This window comes from Psammomys obesus, unplaced genomic scaffold (assembly GCF_907164565.1).
Source record: "Psammomys obesus unplaced genomic scaffold, mPsaObe1.curated_primary_1811, whole genome shotgun sequence".
Taxonomy (NCBI): Eukaryota; Metazoa; Chordata; class Mammalia; order Rodentia; family Muridae; genus Psammomys; species Psammomys obesus.
Window position 1 is genome coordinate 7,466,063 of NW_026596433.1, and position 19,040 is coordinate 7,485,102.

The window sequence follows — 19,040 nt, forward strand, 5'->3', positions numbered from 1 at the left end:
TCTGAGAGAATGTCTGCCATTCCATTTGCTGTATTTTGTTTTGAAATGCACCTCATAAAAGCTTAATCCCTTGCTAGTTCTACTCTTACCCTTTAAAAATTTTTTTTGATGATAGTGTTTTCTAATGAGTGGCATTTAAAAATAATTTTATATCTTACTTACTGAATTACTTTATAATTACTCATTAGTTTAGATATTCTAAATAAAGTATTTTTAGTTATTTTTAAAAACTTTTTATTGGTTCTTTGTTAATTTCACATCATGCACCCCAATTCTACTCATTTCCCCCTCTCCTCTTAAACACCCTCCACCCTTGCAACCTCCCCCCAACAGGGAAAAGAAATCTCATTGTGGAAGCTGTAGTGTGTCACAGTGTGTCCCACAGTATACCCTCTTGCTCACACTTCACTTGCAAATGTTCATTGTAATGACTCACTGGTCTGGTATGACACCTCTGGTTTCCGGGACTCTATCTATACTGGAACCGCACTGGAACTCCTCTTGGATATCCTGTTGTTGATCTGCGTAATGGAGATCCTGTAGTTGTGTAGAACCAGCCCCTTCATGCACCCTGGCAGTTCATGGATGCGCTGGATGTTGGCGTGGGATAATTCAAAGCCCTGGATCTGGGCCTGAGAGGTATCTGAGCTGGTCATACCACTGGCTCTCCTGCTCTTATTAAACCCTCGGAATCAGCGCACCAGCAGTCCCCACCATAAGGGCCAGCTCCACCCTGCTGCCCAGCCACGGTGCAGGGCACCATCTCCTGAACGTTGCAGCCACTGAGGGTCAGTTCTCCCACTCTCACGACCCTGGGGCCAGCTCTACTGCCTGCCTTAGATGTCTAGGGACGAGGGAAGGTAGAAGGTGTCTCTCCCTCCTCTGTGTCACTGCCCAGCAGACAAGAGGCAGGTCAAGCCCCCACATTCAGGTCCAGCTCCACTGTGCTGCTGAGGTGAGGTGCAGTGTCTCTTCTCCTTCTCTCAGACCCACAAGGGGCCAGCTCTCCAGCCTGCCGCTGATGTTGAGGACAAAAGGGGGGGAAGAGGGGGACCTTTCACCAGCACCACCACATAGCAGTCAAGAGGCATCCTGCGAGCTGCGCATCTAGGGACAGCTCTGCTGCCATGCTGAGGTGGGGTACAGGGCCTGCTTTCCTGAGTGCTGCAGCTGGTGAGGGGCAGGGACATCTCTCCTTCTCTCATGACCCCAGGACTAGGTCGCCCACCTGCTGTAGGTGGTGAGGAGCAAGGCAATGTGGGGGGAGGAAAGAGGGGACTCTCTCCCTTGTCCGTGCCATCACCCAGTATGGAAGCCAGGGCTTCCATGCTTGTATCCCTGGGGACTGACTCATTTGGAACTCCTGGAACATGTGGGGCCTGCTCTCCCAAGTTCTGTAGATGGCTTTGGGCAGGGTCGGCACTCCTGCTCTCCCCCCCCCCCCCCCCCCGGCGTCAGGTCTCTCAAGATGACCAGGTGAAGAGAAGGGGTCAGTTCTGCACAGCACTCAGGTATCAACATGTCTCTGTAGTTACACCCACCGGGCCTTCGGTGGTAACAGACCCCTGCTACTGCAGGGCCATTGACCCGGATGTGGCCCCTAATGGCAGCACAGGCCAGGACTCCAACCTTGGCCCCCAGTGGCATCACTGGCTTCTCACATCAGGCTGCTCCTCACTGCCCTCGAGTCTGCAGTTCTGCCTCTCTTCATTGTACCCACATCCTTCTGTTTCTCTTTCTCTCCCATTTCTCCACCTCTTAACTCGCCCCTCTTGGTGGTTCCCCGGGGTCTCTGAGTATCTGGAGTCATGTCAGGAGTGTCTCAGTAATAGTTTGCCCTGCTCATGCATTAGGACACCAGGCAGGAATCCTCTCGGGCAGTGTCTCCCCTCCCCAACTCCACCCACACACCCACCTACTTCCTATCCAGGCCCCATGGTGCTGGTCATCTCAGAATCACCCCTTGCTTGACCCACATGAGAGACCTCATGTGAGGGTCGTCTGTTTTGGGCCCTCAGTCCCAGGCGGGGTTATTCTAGTTTCAGGCTCCGTGTCCTAGAAGCTGTTGGGACCTTCTCAGCACCAGACTAGTGGTGGTCTCAGGCTCACTTCTGTTTTTTTTAAAGGGGATGTTAGGTTATTAATCATCGAGGTGTTCACGGGTCAGAACACTGAGCATAGAGATAGCCCCTTTCCTCTCTGTCATCTACTGACACACATGTGACACAGCAGCCACACCTGCAATGCCTAGGACAGGGTATCTTTAGATTTTTAAAAATATAGTGCTTCTATTTATGGTGTGGTTCTGGAATACTATTCAAATACCTGTGTACTACTCAGCAATTAAAAACAAGGAAATCATGAAATTTGCAGGCAAATGGTGGGATTTAGAAAAGATCTCCTAAGTGAGGTATCCCAGAAGCAGAAAGACACACATGGTATATACTTACTTATATAAGTGTATATTAGACATATGGTATAGGATAAACATACTAAAATCTATACACCTAAAGAAGCTAAGCAAGAAGGAGGACCTTCTGTAAGATGATCAATCCTCATTCAGAAAGGCAAATGGGATGGACATCGGAAGAGGGAGAAAACAGGCAACAGGACAGGAGCCTACCACAGAGGGCCAATGGAAGACTCTACCCAGCAGTGTATCAAAGCAGATGCTGACTCATAGAGAAACTTACAGCAGAGTGCAGGGAATCTTATGAAAGAAGGGGAAGATAGAAAGACCTAGAGAGGACAGGAGCGCCACAAAAAGAGCAAGAGAACCAAGAAATCTGGGGCATAGGGGTCTTTTCTGAGACTGATATTCCAACCAAGGACCATACATGGAGATAACCTAGAACCTCTGCACAGATGCAGGCCATGGCAGCTCAGTATCCAAGTGGATTCCCTAGTAATGGGAACAGGGACTGTCTCTTACGTCCCTCAGGGGCTGGCTCTTTGATCACCTCCCCCTGAGGGGGGAGCAGCCTTATCAGACCACAGAGGAAGACAATGCATCCAGTCCTCATGAGACCTGATAGGTAGGATTGAGAGGGAATAAGGGAGAGGGGGGTACAGCTGGGATACAAAGTGAATAAATTGTAATTAATAAAAATACATTAATAATAAATGCCTGCGTGTTCCTAGCACAGCAGTATTAAGACATGAGTGGATTGTGACGACTCTACTCTTTAAACACGTGCATGCCTACATGAGTTTACATGCAGCTTGTGCACGCAGGTGCCCCCAGGGGCCAGCGCTCACTGGTTCTCCCCTGGGACTGGAGGCACAGGTTGCGAGCCACTCGATGTGAGTGCTGGGAACAGAACCTTGGTCTTTTTCAGGAATAGCAAGAACACTTAATCTCTGAGTCATCTCTCCAGTTCCAGGACCTTACTATTTTAACAGAGGGGTCTGCTGATGAACTTACAGTTAAATGAATTATTGGGAAGTGACAGCAGCTGTGGAAGGTGGGACACAGCTGGAGGAAGGTCACTGTAGGTGTTCTGCTAAGGGTATATTTTTAATTTGGTATCCCTGTCTCTCTCTCTGGAATCTGAATGGAAAAAACTTCCTTCTTTTGATTTTTCTCAGTTATTTTGTCACAATAATAATAAAAAAATAACTAGCACATTTTGTGCAACACATAGATAATTTATTTTCTGATTAAAACAAATTATTTTGTTTTTTTTTTTGCGAAAAACAGACAAAACAAAACAGAACACGGCTCTGCACAGACAACACATACACACACATATATATACTTGGTGTGCATTCTACTTCTGAGTTACCTTCTGAGCCTTTTAATTGTTTTAAATTGTTTTCTCTTGCATTCCTATATTAGAAAAATTTTCCGTAGAGGGGCCATTTGTCTTAGCACACAGAAGAGGATGATCCAGGCTGGATTGGTGGAGGGGGGAGCTCCTTTTTTTCTGAGGAGAAGGGGAAAAGGGATAGGGGTAAAAGGTAGGGAGGGTGGGGCTGGGAGGCAAGGAGGGAGGGAGCTATGATCTAGATGTAAAGTGAATAAATAAATAAATTAAGGTTAGTTCCATTTCAAATACTAAAGGAACAATACCCAGTAAGCATCTTTTCTCTGTTCTGGCTTTTTAGTAGAGATCTCAGGGTTACCTCCTAGATAGTACACTGGATTTAGGGTTTCAATAACTGTATCTTGTAATATAAGAAAAAAATCCTTATTTATTGACCAAGCTGATATATATATATGTGTGTGTGTGTGTGTGTGTGTGTGTGTGAACATATATAACATTGCATTTCATATCAGTCCACTGAGATTAATACAGACATATAATGTGTTTTAACCATATGCACCCCCCATTCTTTCCCTAAGACCACAGACCCATCCCTCTTCCCCATAATAGTTTTAAATGTGCTTTGGGTTTTTGTTTTATAATTCAAACATTTACTTGCATTTTGCCCCAGTATTCTGAAATGAGATTTGTCTGTGTTTTTATGATTGTGCTATCTTATTTGTTTTATATATCAATGCTATATATATACATATTTTTTTTTGTAATAACATTTTTGGAATTGTCTTCTGCACTTGTAAAAATGTAAGGAGCATTCTATTTTCTAGTCTTTGAATGTCTGGCTGGATGCTTTCATGAAACCATCTGTACATGTTAGCTTTTATTTTTTTAAGGCTAATTCTCTATTTCTGCTATTAAAATTGCTACCATTGCTTTGGTAAGTTCTTTGTTTTGCAAAGTTTTTGTTGGAGTTTGTGGTAGAAAAAAAATGATTCTCATGTTTATGTCCTTATCCTGTGAGCCTATGAATGTGCTAGACTACAGGACAAAGGAGATTTTGCAGATGTGATGATGGCTAAGAATGTTGAGTGAGTGGCATTATCCTAGACCATCTTATTCACATGACCAGAAAGATGGAGTGCAAGAACGCTTCAACATACTCCTGCAGTTGTTGACTTCAAAGATAGACATGGCCAAGACTCAAGACACACCAGTGGTTACGAGAGGATGGTATGGCTCTTCGTTGTTATTGTGGAAGAAGACAGAGACAGCAACAAAGAATTTATACACACACTGTACAATGAGCAAATTTCTCCTCCAGAAATTTCTGAGAGGAAAGCTGCCTATCGGTATCATGATATTTGGTTAGTGATATCCATGCTAGATTTCTAATGCATAGAACTATAAAATGATGAATTTTTGTTTTCTTAAGACACTTTATAGCAATGTTTTGAAGTATTTATTTTATTTTTACTATTTATTTACTTTATGTCCTGATTACAGCTTCCCCTTCCTCCTCCCCTCCCCGTCCCTTTCTCTCTCTTCACCCCTTCCACCATCTACCTCTTCTTCCCTTCTCAGAAAAGAAGAAGCCTTTCATGGATATCAATCAGCCTTGACATATCAAGTTGCAGTAAGGTTAGGCACCTCTTCTATTGAGGCCAGACAAAGCAACCTAGTTAGGTGAAAGGGATCCAAATACAGGCAACGTAGTCAGAGACAGCATTAGGAGTTCCACATAAAGATTCAGCTGCAGAGGGCCTAGGTCAGTCCCATGCATACTCTCTGGTTGGCAGTGCAGGCTCTATGAGCCCCTATGGGTTCAAGTTAGTTGATTCTGTAAGTTTTCTTGTGCTGTCCTTGACCCCTCTGGCTCAATTCTTCCTGTCCTTCCACAGGGTTCTTCACCCTCCACTTAATGTTTGACTCTGGGTCTCTGTATCAGTTTCCATCAGTTGCTGGGTGAAACCTCTCTGGTGACTGTTATGCTAGGTTCCTGTCTTCAGGTACAGCAGAATATCATTAATAATGTCAGAGGTGGGCTCTCTTTCATGGCATGGGCCTCAAGCTGAGCCAGTCATTGGTTGGCCCATCCCTCAATCTCTGCTCCATCTTTATTCCTGCACATCTTCAAAGCTTTTTGGCATCTGCACATTTTTCCATTTCGATGTTTGTGTTAATTCACATATACTGCCAGAAAAAGCATCTCTGATATAGACTTAGCAAGGCACTGTCCTATGTGTATAGCAGTGTGTCATTTTAGGGGTCATTTTATTGCTATATTCCTTTAGCAGAATAATGGTAGTAGGTTCCCCCTAGGTTCGTGGCCTATCTAGTCTCGGGTTCTTAGCCACTTTAGCAGTTTTAGGCATGGGTTTCATCTAATGGAGTGAAAAACTGATCAGGATATGGTTAGTTCCCCCCTCCCCCAGCACTGTTGCCACAATTGTACCAGTATGTCTGGAAGGCAGGTGGTGCCTAGCTCTGGTAGTGTGGAGAGTGCCTTCTAGTGACATGTGTGTTAGCCAGCAGGGGTGAAGCTTCCAGTTAAGTAACTAGGTCAACTCCTCTGTGTTTGATGGCACAATTAAGAGTTGTCTTCAGCAGTAAGGCCTCACAGTCTGCCTTTCCAGAGCATCAACAGCCTTGGCAATAGTCTGTGATGTCTAGAGTTTTATGTGGAACTTGTCTGGCCCAAGACTCAACAAGATGTAACCCATTCCTGGTATTAGGAGGTTTTACTTAGTGGCATACGGTGCCCCATAGAGATGTTATCTCTCCTATTATTTGGTGACCCCATTTAAATTTTCTTCATACATGTACATATTTTATGAAGCATGTAGAGTAACTGGTAAGTTTTTATATGTTTTTTTTTAAATGGCCCTAGGGTTAGTTGTCCCTCCCTATTCACACCTTTTGCACTTTTTTCCATCCCTCATTATTTACTCTTTGTAGTCTACCTTCTCCCATGTTTTTATTTATAATACTATATTCTGGTTTATCCTCCTTGGAAAGTCTTCCCCCTGGTCCTTTACAGAGTAGCTAAACTCTGTGATTATTCAGATTGTAGCATACATTTTAAGTGCTTAATGTATAAAAAAATTATAATATTTGTCTTTTTGGGTCTGGGTTATCTCACACAGAATTTTTTTTTCTAGCTACACACACTTACCTGCAAATTTCACAATTACATTTTGTAGTAATATTTTGAATAATATTCCATTGTGTAAATGCACTACATTTTCATTATTCAATAGACATCTGGGCTGTTTCCAGTCTCTGGCTATAATCAATACAGCAGCAACTGATGGGAATAAGCCCTGTGGGTATCTGCCCAAGAGTGGTACACTTGGATTTTGAGGTAGAGCTAATCTCAGTTTCTTGAGGAACCTCCACACAGATTGCCACAGTGGTGTATAAGCTTGTACTCTCACTCACAATGCATACATGTTCCCCTTTCCACGGGACTTCACCAGTCTCATCGCTTGTGAGGTTGATCTTTGCCATTCTGACTAGGATAAGATGAAAGTGAAGAGTAGTTTTGATTTGCATTTTTTTGATGGCTAAGCATGATGAACAGTTCTTTAAGTGACCTCAGATGCTTATGTTTCATCTTTTGAGAACTCTCTGTGTTTAGTTAGTCTTTTACTCCACTTTCAAATTGGGTTATTTGTTTTTTCTGGTGTTCAGTTTTTTTAATGTCTTCTTATATCCTAGATATCAATCCCTGATCAGATGTATATTTTGCAAAAAAAAAAAAAAAAAAAAAAAGCTTTTCCCATTCTGTGGGCTTTGCTTGGATATTGGTACCCTTGGCCATACAAGAGCTCTTCTGCTTCCATTTACCAATTGTTGTTCTTAGTATCCATGCTATTGGTGTTCTGCTTAGAAACTTCTTTGCTGTGCCAGTGAGTTCAAGACAATTACCCACTTTTTTTTTTTTTTCCTACCAGATTCACATTCTAAGTTTGATTCCTGTGACTCAACTTTTGGAAGGAGAAAAAAATGATTCTTACAAGTTGTCTTGTCATCTAGTGATGTGCGTGTGTGTGTGAACATGCATACACATACAATAAATACATTAAACATAATAATTGTTTAAAAGGAAAAGGGTCAACCTCAAACCCCCTCATCTCAGTATAGTTCTATGTAAGGTTTCATTGTGTATTTCAGGATGTTGTGTTTCTGTCCTGTATATTTGAAATAGATAAAATGACCTACAAGCAAAGAGAAAAAGATTTTTTTTTTTATAGTTTATGTTAGTGGTAGTATAAAGGCATAGTAAATAAAGGCAACATTCTCTAACTGGGTTAAACGTTGAAGTCACTGACTGCAGTAGCACAGTTGATTGTGTTGGACATTGAAGCCAGTGTTTCTAAGCATATAAATCTTAGGTTAGGTTGATAGTGAATTGGTATATCTAGCCACAGTAGGTATTTTTTTAACAGATAGGATTATTAATGTATATATTACATATTTTTGTGCCTATAATCTAACATATCACAAACCTTTTCCTTTTAGACCATCATGTTCATTACAAAATACTACTGCTTGCTTTACTTATGCTAGTCCCAAGTTTAAAAATTGATTCTGGGACTGGAGAGATACATTAGTCCTTAAAGGCTAGGCTCAAAACCAAAGCCACAAAAAAGGATTCCATTATCTCCTTATAGTTTTACAAAGAGACTATATGATCATGTTGTAGTTATAGAGCCATTTTACTACATATACATTATAGGTGTAAATAATTGACATCCATGTTATGGGTACCAAATTCAGACAGCAGGTAAATTCTCCCTTACTAGTTTCATGTTATTCCTCACTCTTCAGGAATTTGTAAAGCAGTATATAAATCGAGGAGGTTAGGTGAATTTATTTTCAATGTAAAAATATACAAAATCACAGCAATTTGTTCTTGTGTAAAAAAGACAGGAACTCTGATGTAAGTTTGGCCATCCTTGTGGAACTTTAAACAAGCAAAAAATGTTAAGCTGCCTGTGAAGAAACTGCATTATATAAGTTTTATTATTAAATCCGCCTTTGCTTCACTGACTAATAAAATGGAAAATGTGTACTTTTATAGGTTTATAAAAAGGCAAACTATAGCTTCATGAAAAATATCTTGTGCCGATTGAATACAGGTGGCTACTTGTTTAGACTTTGAAGATGTAAAAGCTTAGTATAGATGTATGAAAAAGGTAATATGGCACAATGAAAAAAAATCTTCCGTTTCTGCTCATCAATCCTTTGGGTATTCCGTGTCAAATAAACGCTACAACAATTTATAGTAAAAGTACACAGTGCAAGTGCCAACGCTAACACTCCTTAGGACTGGATGCCTGCCAGGTTTTTCACACCAATATTTAATGTGAACCCACATGTCTTTCTCATTGGATGTGTGAGAAGGAGCTTGCTTTCCTATATTTGGCAACATGCTTACGTGAAGTGTAGAGTCCAGTGCCCGTGATGTTCTCTTTATTTCAACTATGATAAATTGTGTCCATTTGTTTAAGTGTATGTGGCAGCTTTAGTGTTCCAACTATAAATTTTGGTTAACTTCTATTGACATGCTGTATTAAACTTAAGAAAAACAAATTACACTTCACCCATTTTAATTGACTAAATGTGTCAAAAACACAGTAAGTTTAACATGAAAGGTCAGATCCTTCCTCTACACTGTAATGGGTGTCATGGCAAGGATCCAACTTTTCTTGTTACATTTCATTTTTCATCAAGTTTTAGGACAAGGCATGCGTTTAACATTCACTTCCACTTCTCATTCGTACTTCAAAGTTTATCACAGGCTGTGTTCCCACTAAGAACACTTTTCTCTGGTGCTATTTAAGGCCCCTTCCACCCTGATGTGTGTACCCAGAGAATACCGATGCTCTCCTATAAACAAGAATGGACTCTGGCACTCTGAGGGATGAAATGCTCATGCATAAGCGCACCCATAGATCATGGCAGCACTCCGTAGTAAAGACGTGGTTCACACATCGCTTCCCGTCTTCTGCGGCTGGACGATAATCACGTGGTAAGGCTCTGGGTTAGACTTGGCTCCCTTGAGATCTGATGAAGTTTACCAGATTTAACTGCAGTGCCACCGACAACTGTTTCTACAAATCTTTATTATTTTAGACGTTCAGTTGCCCCATACCCAGTGATTAAATAGTATTAGTTAAGCTACTTTTCTTCCTGTTCGATGCACTCACCCACTGTCTTGTTTTTGACCTCCTTTCTCACCATGAGAATTTTTTCAAGAGCTCAAACATTAGTTTCCAGTGTGGATTTGTGTCTGGGAAAATTGAAAAAGGTTAACAGGTGTTTGTGAAGTGTTAGGTTTTGAACTGGAGAAATCAGGGACTGGAATCTAAAAGTCTATTTAATTTTCATTAGTGCTTATACGAACCATATTCCTTCATACATGCTTTGCTAGTCTGAAGGACAGTCAGTTTGTATTCAGCTGGCAGGGACTTAAGGGAGGAAAGGCTGATTGAAAGTCCTTTTTTCTCCAGCATACCCAGAGACTGCTTTGTGGAGCATGACCCGGAAGGTTGAATTTTCTCTAAAGGAAGGATGAGACTACCCCCCACTCTTGTTCCCTAGGGAACACTCATGTCATGAAGAGTCTCCGAGAGTGAGTCTGCTTCTAAATTATGGGTTGGCAAACTTTCTGTGAAGGGTCAGATAATAAACTTTTAGATCTTGAAGTCCAGATGGTCCCTGTCATGGCTACTCAGCTCTACCATTGACAGTGCAGTCACTGACAGTATATATACGAATGGTGTGACTGTGTTCCAATAAATGTTTATGGACAATGAAACCTGAATATCATATAAACCTCATGCACTGTGATATAGTCCTCTTTTGACTTTTCCAACCATTAAAAAATATAAATATAATTCTTAGCTGGGGAATGCATAACAGGAGTTGGCAGAGCGGATTCTGCTCAGAGTTCCCAGGTTTCTAACCCTGTTCTAAACCAGTATTAATTCCTAAAAGCCTCAGGAAATTTAGAGTACGGAAGCTTTCATTTAAAATGATATTTTAGTTTGCTTTTACACACAGCATCCTCTTACCTATAAGTGGAATTTCTCTTCATTTCTCTCATGTTTTGGTCAGGTCATAAATATGTCAGCGTTTGGAACAGAATCTCGTGGGAATTTGGTAGTAATAAACACCATGTCTGTCTTGCTTGCATTTGCTTTGTTTTCGGTTCTCAGGCATGTCCATGTCACTGTTCCCTGCAGTGGGGCCCGGAGGTTCTGCTTCTGGCCTCTGCAGTGCTGCTGGCCTGGCATGCTGGGAGGACTGTGGCACGAAGCCTCCTTCAGTTTCGTCCCTTGTCAATGACAGATGGAATAGGACAGTGAACATCCCTTGATTGGTTATCTTTGAGACATAGTCTCCATCTCCTTGAGTTTTTCCTCACAGGACTAGATCTCCAGTTGTCCGCAGTTAAAACCTGCCCTCAAAGAAACCCTGACTTCTTCCTCTCCATTCCCTTTCCTTCCTGCTGTATTTATTGGTGCTTTCCCAGGGCTATCTCCCTAAGAACTGCTTGCTTGTAAGGTTCCTAGAAGTCTTATATTCCTGTGCACAAAACCAGTCTTCTGTAAAGAATGATGCCTGCCGCACAAGCTGTTAAATCCTAGCTTGCCACACCTCCTTTGGCTATTAGAGGGGTTTTCTTTCCTCCTCACTTATTCTCAGTTATAAGGAAGGTTGTCATACCTACCAGAAGTCTGCAGGATTGGTAACTCTGGAACATTCCAAAAAGTGGCACAGCATCTCCACCGAGGCTACCCTGATACCTGTATCCCAAAAGCATAACACATAGCATGGAAAAATAGGTTGCAGAGGACAAAAGCACTTTTCACCTTTCCACAGCCATCCTTTACGTTAGTCAAAGGGTTCTTCTTGACAGCTTGCATTCCCCATTCCAAATATAGAGTTCAGGTAGATGAAAGTGATGAGGTCTCTGCAAAAACAGGAAGCTTTGAGGCATTTCCCTTTGCAGCTAGTTTTCTGCAGATTTCCTCCTGCTCCTTTAGCTCTGGCCTGTCTGCTCACTTTTCTTTCAAGTTGTCTATGCTTTTTTTTTTTCCTTTTATTTTTCTTTTTAGTTACATTTTGTTAACTCTGTGTCCCAGCTGTATCCCGCTCCCTCATTCCCTCCCCAACCCCACACTCCCTCCCTGGTCTCCTCCCTGCCCCTTTCCAAGTCCACTGATAGGGGAGGACCTCCTCCCCTTTCATCTGACCCTGTTTTATCAGGTATCTTCAGGGCTGGCTGCAAAGTCTTCCTCTGTGGCCTAACAGACTGCTCCTCCCCTGGGGGGGGTGTCAAACAGCCTGCCCTTGAGATCCTGTTAGAAATAGTCCGTGTTCCCCTTACTTTGGAAAACTACTTGGTTACTGAGCTATCACCGGCCACATCCGAGCAGAAGTTCTAGGTTATATCTATAGATGGTCCTTGGTTGAGTGTCAGTCTCAGAAAAGACCCTGTGCCCAGATATATTTGGTCCTTGTAGAGCTCCTATCCTTTCCATATCATACTAACTTCCCTTCTTTCATATGATTCCCTGCACTCTGCCGAGGGTTTGGTTATGAGTCTCAGTGTCTGCTTTGAAACACTGCTAGGTAGAGTCTTTCAGATGCCTTTTGTGGTAGACTCCTGTCATAAGTTCAATGCACATCCCATTTGTCTTTCTAAATGAGGATTAATCACCTTCGCCTGTGTCCACTTTCTTGATTATCTTCTTTAGGTGTGTAGATTTCATTATGTTTATCATATCTTGTAGGTCTATATAAGCGAGTATATACCAAGTTTGTCTTTCTCCTTCTGGGATACTTCACTCAGAATGATCTTGTCTAGATCCCACCACTTGCCTGCAAATTTCATGATTTCCTCCTTTTTGATTGCTGAGTAGTATTCCATTGTGTAAAAATACCACAATTTCTGTATCCATTCCTCCGCTGATGGACATCTGGGTTGTTTCCAAGTTCTGGCTATTACAAATAAAGCTGCTATGAACATGGTTGAACAAATGTCCTTGTTGTATACTTGAGCAAATTTTGGGTATATACCTAGGAGTGGTATAGCTGGGTCTTGAGGTAGCACTACTCCTAGTTGTCTGAGAAAGCGCCAGATTGACTTCCATTCAATGGAAAAAAGACAGCATCTTCAACAAATGGTGCTGGACCAACTGGATGTCTATATGCAGAAAAATGAAAATAGATCCATATTTATCACCCTGCACAAAACTAAAGTCTAAGTGGATCAAGGACCTCAACATAAAACCAGATACTCTAAATCAGTTGGAAAAAAAAGTGGGAAACAGCCTAGAACTCATTGGCACAGGAGACAACTTCCTGAACAGAACACCAACAGCACAGGCTCTAAGAGCAACAATCAATAAATGGGACCTCATGAAACTGAAAAGCTTCTGTAAAGCAAAAGACACTGTCATCAAAACAAATAGACAGCCTACAGATTGGGAAAGAATCTTCACCAACCCTTTATCTGACAGAGGGCTAATATCCAGTATATATAAAGAACTAAAGAAGCAGAAAATCAACAAACCAAGTAATCCACTTAAAAAATGGGGAACAGAGCTAAACAGAGAATTCTTGAAAGAGGAACATCGAATGGCAGAGAAACACTTAAAGAAATGCTCAACCTCATTAGCCATTAGGGAAATGCAAATCAAAACGACCCTGAGATTTCACCTTACACCCATCAGAATGGCCAAGATGAAAAACTCAAGTGATAGCACATGCTGGAGAGGTTGTGGAGAAAAGGGAACCCTCCTCCATTGCTGGTGGGAATGTAAACTGGTTCAACCACTTTGGAAGTCAAGTTGTCTATGCTTTATGGTGCTGGAATGAGCTATTCAAAAACATTCATCTTATTTTTATTTTTTATTTTTTTGAGTATTCTTAGCAGCTAGAAGGTATCTTTGGTAACCCGGGCTCTCTACACCCCCCTTTCATTCGCTGGATGCGTGTGCTTGCTCTCCTAACATGCTTTCTACGGGGTTCCGCTTCCTGCTTTTGAGAAGCACAAACATTTAGCTAGCTTGCATTGCGACGGGAGATAGAATAGCCCCAATTCACGCTTCTTTTTAGGGTAAAAAACATTTCTTTTTGAGAAAAGAGGTAGAAACTGGATAAAAGGGGCTAGAAAGGTCAATCGTTCTCTCATAGCAGCAGAGGGGAGATTGGTGTGCTAAAACACTTCAGGGGAGTAAGCATGCAGCGGTCTGTCAGGAGAGTGCTGCTAAACAAAATCCCATGTTATCCAAAAGTCTTCAGTAAAAAGGCTTGGTACAATTTCAGAGTGAATTATCAGAGGATAAGGAACGTGTGCCTCAATAACGATCATTAAATTAATCTTAAATCTTAACCAATGTCTAATTTTTACTTGTAGCCAAAAACACCCCAGGTGGTCTGGCCTGGAGAACAGTCTGAAAGGGTTAAGCGAGGGAGGGCCAGTGAGATGGCTCAATGCATAAGGGCATTTGCTCACAAGGCTGGCGACTTGAGTTCCATCCTCAGAACTCACGTGGTATATGGAAAGAGCCAACTCAGGAAAATTGTCTTCTGACCTCCACACATGCACCATGGTACAAGTGCACACACAGGATAATAATAATAAAAAAAAATGTTAAAAAGGAGGATGGGACCGGGAGGAGAGAAGGTAGGGAGCTATAAGCAAGATGTAAAGTGAATGAATTAATAAATTGATAAAAAGAAATAGCATCTATGTACACACACACAAACACACACACAATCTTCTTTGTAACATGAGGAGAGAGATTAATGTGACATGTAAGCAGAAGGGAGAACTATTTGAGAGGATGTCTCAGGGAAATGGAGAAAGGGATAAGAACACACCATAACACACATGAAACACTACCCTAGAACCTATTATGCTGTATAACTAGCCTAAGCCACATAGCTCTGCTTAATGCTTTTCTAACTGTGACATTACCAGATGCTCCCATTGACTTACCCCAAATATTTTAAAAAATTAATTTTACTGCAATCTCTAAGTTAGTTGTTCAAGCCCCAAACACCCAGAGCCACACTATCCCAGTACCTACTAGCCTTGAGTTTATTAAACATGAACTCAAATAAATTGAAAACTTGCTTCACATTCAAAAAATAAATAAAAAGATGGTCTAGAAAGCACACTGCTATGAACCATACTTATCTGCTTAAAATGAAATGGCCATATTCATATGGTTTTAGAACGTGACTGAATTTATACTAATGTATTTGTTGATGAATACCATTCAGAAAAAGAAAACCTATGTGGAAACAGTTCCATGTGGATAAAAAGGTATGAATTAGATGAATCTTGCCATTTAACTTTTTTTTTTTTTTTTGGATTTTTTGAGGCAGTACTTCTCTGTGTAGCACTGCCTGCCTGGAATTCGCTGTGTAGATCAGGTTGGCCTCGAACTCAGAGATCTGCCTGCCTCTCCCTCCTCATTACTGGGATTAAAGCTGTGTGCCATCTTTCTCAGACAATTAGGAATAGTGCTACCTCAAGATCCAGCTATACCACTCCTAGGCATATATCCAAAAGATGCTCAAGTATACAACAAAGACATTTGCTCAACCATGTTTGTAGCAGCTTTATTTGTAATAGCCAGAACTGGAAACAAGACAGATGCCTCTCAGTTGAGGAATGGATACAGAAATTGTGGTACATTTACACAAAGGAATATTATTCAGCAATTAAAAACAAGGAAATCATAAAATTTTCAATCAAATGGTGGGAAATAGAAAAGATCATTCTGAGTGAGGTATCTCAGAATCAGAAAGACACACAGGGTATATACTCACAAATAAGTGGATATTAGGCATATAATATAGGATAAACATATTAAAATCTGTACACCTGAAGAAACTAATCAAGAAGGAAGACTCTGGCTAAGATGCTCAATCCTCATTCAGAAAGACAAAGAGGATGGACATCAGAATAGGGAGAAAACAGGGAACAGGACAGGAGTCTACTACAGAGGGCCTCTGAAAAACTCTACCCTGCAGGGTATCAGAGCAGATGTTGAGACTTATAGCCAAACTTTGGGCAGAGTGCAGGAAATCTTATGAAAGAAGTGGGTAAGGTCTGGAGGGACAAGCACTCCACAAGAAGAGCATCAGAACCAAAAATTCTGGGCACAGGGGTCTTTTCTGAGACTGATACTCCAACCAAGGACCATGCATGGCGATAACCTAGAACCCCTGCACAGATATATCCCATGACAGCTCAGTCTCTAACTGGGTTCCCTAGTAAAGGGAACAGGGACTGTCTCTGACATAAAGTCAGTGGCTGGTTCTTTGATCCCCTCTCCCTGAGGGGGGAGCAGCCTTACCAGACCACAGAGGAAGACAATGCAGTCACTCCTGATGAGACCTGATAGACTAGGATGAGAAGGATGACCTCCCCTATCAGTGGACTGGGAGAGGGGTGTTATGCCAGGTTCACAAGACCCTCAGAGACCACCAGGAGATGACTTGATGCAATTGCAAGAGAGCTTTATTACGAGAGCGATCAAACTCGGGACCCAAGTCTCACTGGCGCAGCAGTAGAGAAGTGGGACCCCAAGCTCTGAGTGAACAGGATTTTTAAAGGGAAAGTCTGTGAACTGGGGGTTTCCATGGCAGCAAGCAGGGGGGCACAAGCCTTGGCGTTACAGAATTGGGTGAAGTTTAGCAGGGCGGCGTGACCTTTTCTGAGGCACATAATCACAATGGCTAAAGCATATAATCACAATGGCTATTTTTCTAAACCATATCTGAAACATTGGGGAGAATTTTCCCACCCGATTCTCAACTGATTCCCATTGATTATTGCCAGGGAGTTTGTCTCCATTTTCTATGAAGCATTTATTCTGTTATATTTCCTAGAGGCTGTTGCTAGGAGAGTTAACTTTGTTTTCTGCCAGGTGTACATTCTTTGATATTTCCTGGTACCTGAATTCAGTTCCCAGTCAAGATCTTTATTTCAAAATGGAGTTATATTCAGGCTATCTTAAGCTCTTCAGAGCATGGGTGGAGAAGAGGGAGGGAGGGTGGGATTGGGAAGGGAAGAGGAAGGAAGCTGCAGGTGGGAAAAAGTGAATAAACTGTAATTAATAAAAATATAAATAAAAAAGAAAAAAAAAGACACCACATACCCGAGCCAAATAAAAGGGAGAAATCAAATTTAAAAAAAAAAGGTGTGTGCCATCACTTCCTGGCTTAACATTATTATAATTGTGAATTTTGGTAGATCAATAGATTTCTTAACTAATTGTATATGTGTACCCTGGGTACTACAATGTTTAAGTTGTACTCTCTGGCTTAAGCAGTCTTTCTTTAGAAATTTCATAATTAGCACAAAAATTGTACAAAAAAAACCATGTGTTTTACACACTGATAAATTCTGTTCTTCCACTGTATTTTGGAAACACTTGGAGTATGATATCATCTTTGACCCTGATTGAGGTTGACTTCCTTCCTTCTTTGTTTACATCCTTCCTCCACTTACTCAGTATTTTCAGGTCATGAATTATGCGCTGCATACTATTACACTATTCCTTATGTCCTCACGGAGCGGAGCATACTATCTTGTCTTGCAAACCAATCAATGTGGACTGAGGCACACATGAACAACAGCCATACCTAGCATCATTGTGTTTCAAAACAAGCCACTTGTGAAAGTTACATGATGGCTGTTAGTCTCTGAGAGCTGCTGGCTGACCTCATGTCACTGTAGGTATATGCCATACAGGAGATAGTACAAAGACAGGGTCCATCTTCTATAGCTCAAAAATCCCGTCCTTTCCTGCTTAATGGAGTAAACCCTCAGATGAAGACTTTTACACTGCGGATGGATGTCCACCATGGGAGTATCACTGCCCACCTCAGTTCATTATCCCTTGGGATTCTCAGCTGCATGTCCTCAGGCATCACCACCTTTTAAGCTGCCGTGGTCGCTCCATCTCACACCTCATCACTTCTTGCACTCTTTGTGAGCTCTGAGCTCTATTACAGACTCCATCCAAAAATGCATTATTTTCAAATTAAATAGAAATTAATCAAGCTTTATTCACTGTTAGAATAGTTTTTTTTTTTTTTTTTTTTTTTTTTTCCCTTCAAACTATCAGAACAGGGCCTGTTTAGTTGTTCATTATCAGGATGAAAGAATTCACATGGCAAATGTTATAGAAAAGACTTTGTGAAAATTTTGTTTTTATTTCTTTCTATATTGATTCATAAACCTTACCTGGCAATATAGTACCTTAATATTTTGTTTCATTGAGCTGAAAAGAGTTGAGATATTTGCTGAATGTCCTACTGAGGTCTCAGTTCTACTGATTTATGTAACTTTGGTGAACTTCAGCAGGATATTACTCTGAGTACGTCTTAAGGCAAACTGATGAAAAAAAAATCATAATTTCTGGTTATCTCATTTTAATAATTCTGTAAGTTCTGTTCATAGATGTATAGTACTTGTTATTGATAAGATTATTTAGTGTTGGTTTAAATGAAAGTACACCAGAGATGGAAGGATTCCTATATGAGATGCTTTCATTATTATTTAGAAGTGTTCATTTCATAAAGTAGTATTTCACCTTAAACAAATCAAATGGATGCGTCCAGAATGGCTAGCCTTCAATCAGGCCATTGTGCGGCCCTCATGGATATTAATCATGTGTCACAACTAAGCCAGTAGGTGTGTGTGCTTATTTCAAAACTTTTTTTTTTTTTATCCTACTCTGATGTGGAATTTAGGACTTTGTTTATTTAGAAGATGATGAGAAAGCTGGTTCTTTGGAGTACTCATAAAACTTTACAGAGACAATGCTTAAGTCCTTTAGTCAAAACAGCGCATTTCCGCTACTTTAATGACCTCCCGGAGTTGTAACTTGCTTGTGCTTTGAAGCATTCTAGCATTTGTTGGTGGTTTTTAATGTCAGGTATTCAGGTCAAGATGCAAACTGATTTATCTTGACTGAAGGTTGACACTGGCTTTTTAAATCTAATTTTAGGAGCCCAAGGAAATAATATTAAAGTTGGCAGCCTAAGAAGATAAGGTGTTTGTTATACTATCAAGTATTCACGTAAAAATTCAACTTAGCTAGTCTGGCTCAGAGTTGCATGGCTCTTTCAGGCATTGACATTCAGGAGTTAGTGACTGAGATATCAAGTTGGAAGCACTTCCTGTAAACTCTGACTTCGTGCAGGCGGAACATTTAGTTTAATGCTGGCTTCAGATTG

The 19,040-nt window shown here is 41.2% G+C and overlaps 1 non-coding gene across 1 annotated transcript; it reads right to left on the reverse strand.

Moving 5' to 3' along the window:
• Positions 1-2,128: 2,128 nt before the first annotated feature.
• Positions 2,129-2,257, reverse strand: LOC129669623 (small nucleolar RNA SNORA17). Its single transcript, XR_008719054.1, has one exon. It is a non-coding gene; the product is annotated as a small nucleolar RNA SNORA17 (small nucleolar RNA).
• Between the last annotated feature and the right edge of the window lie 16,783 nt (positions 2,258-19,040).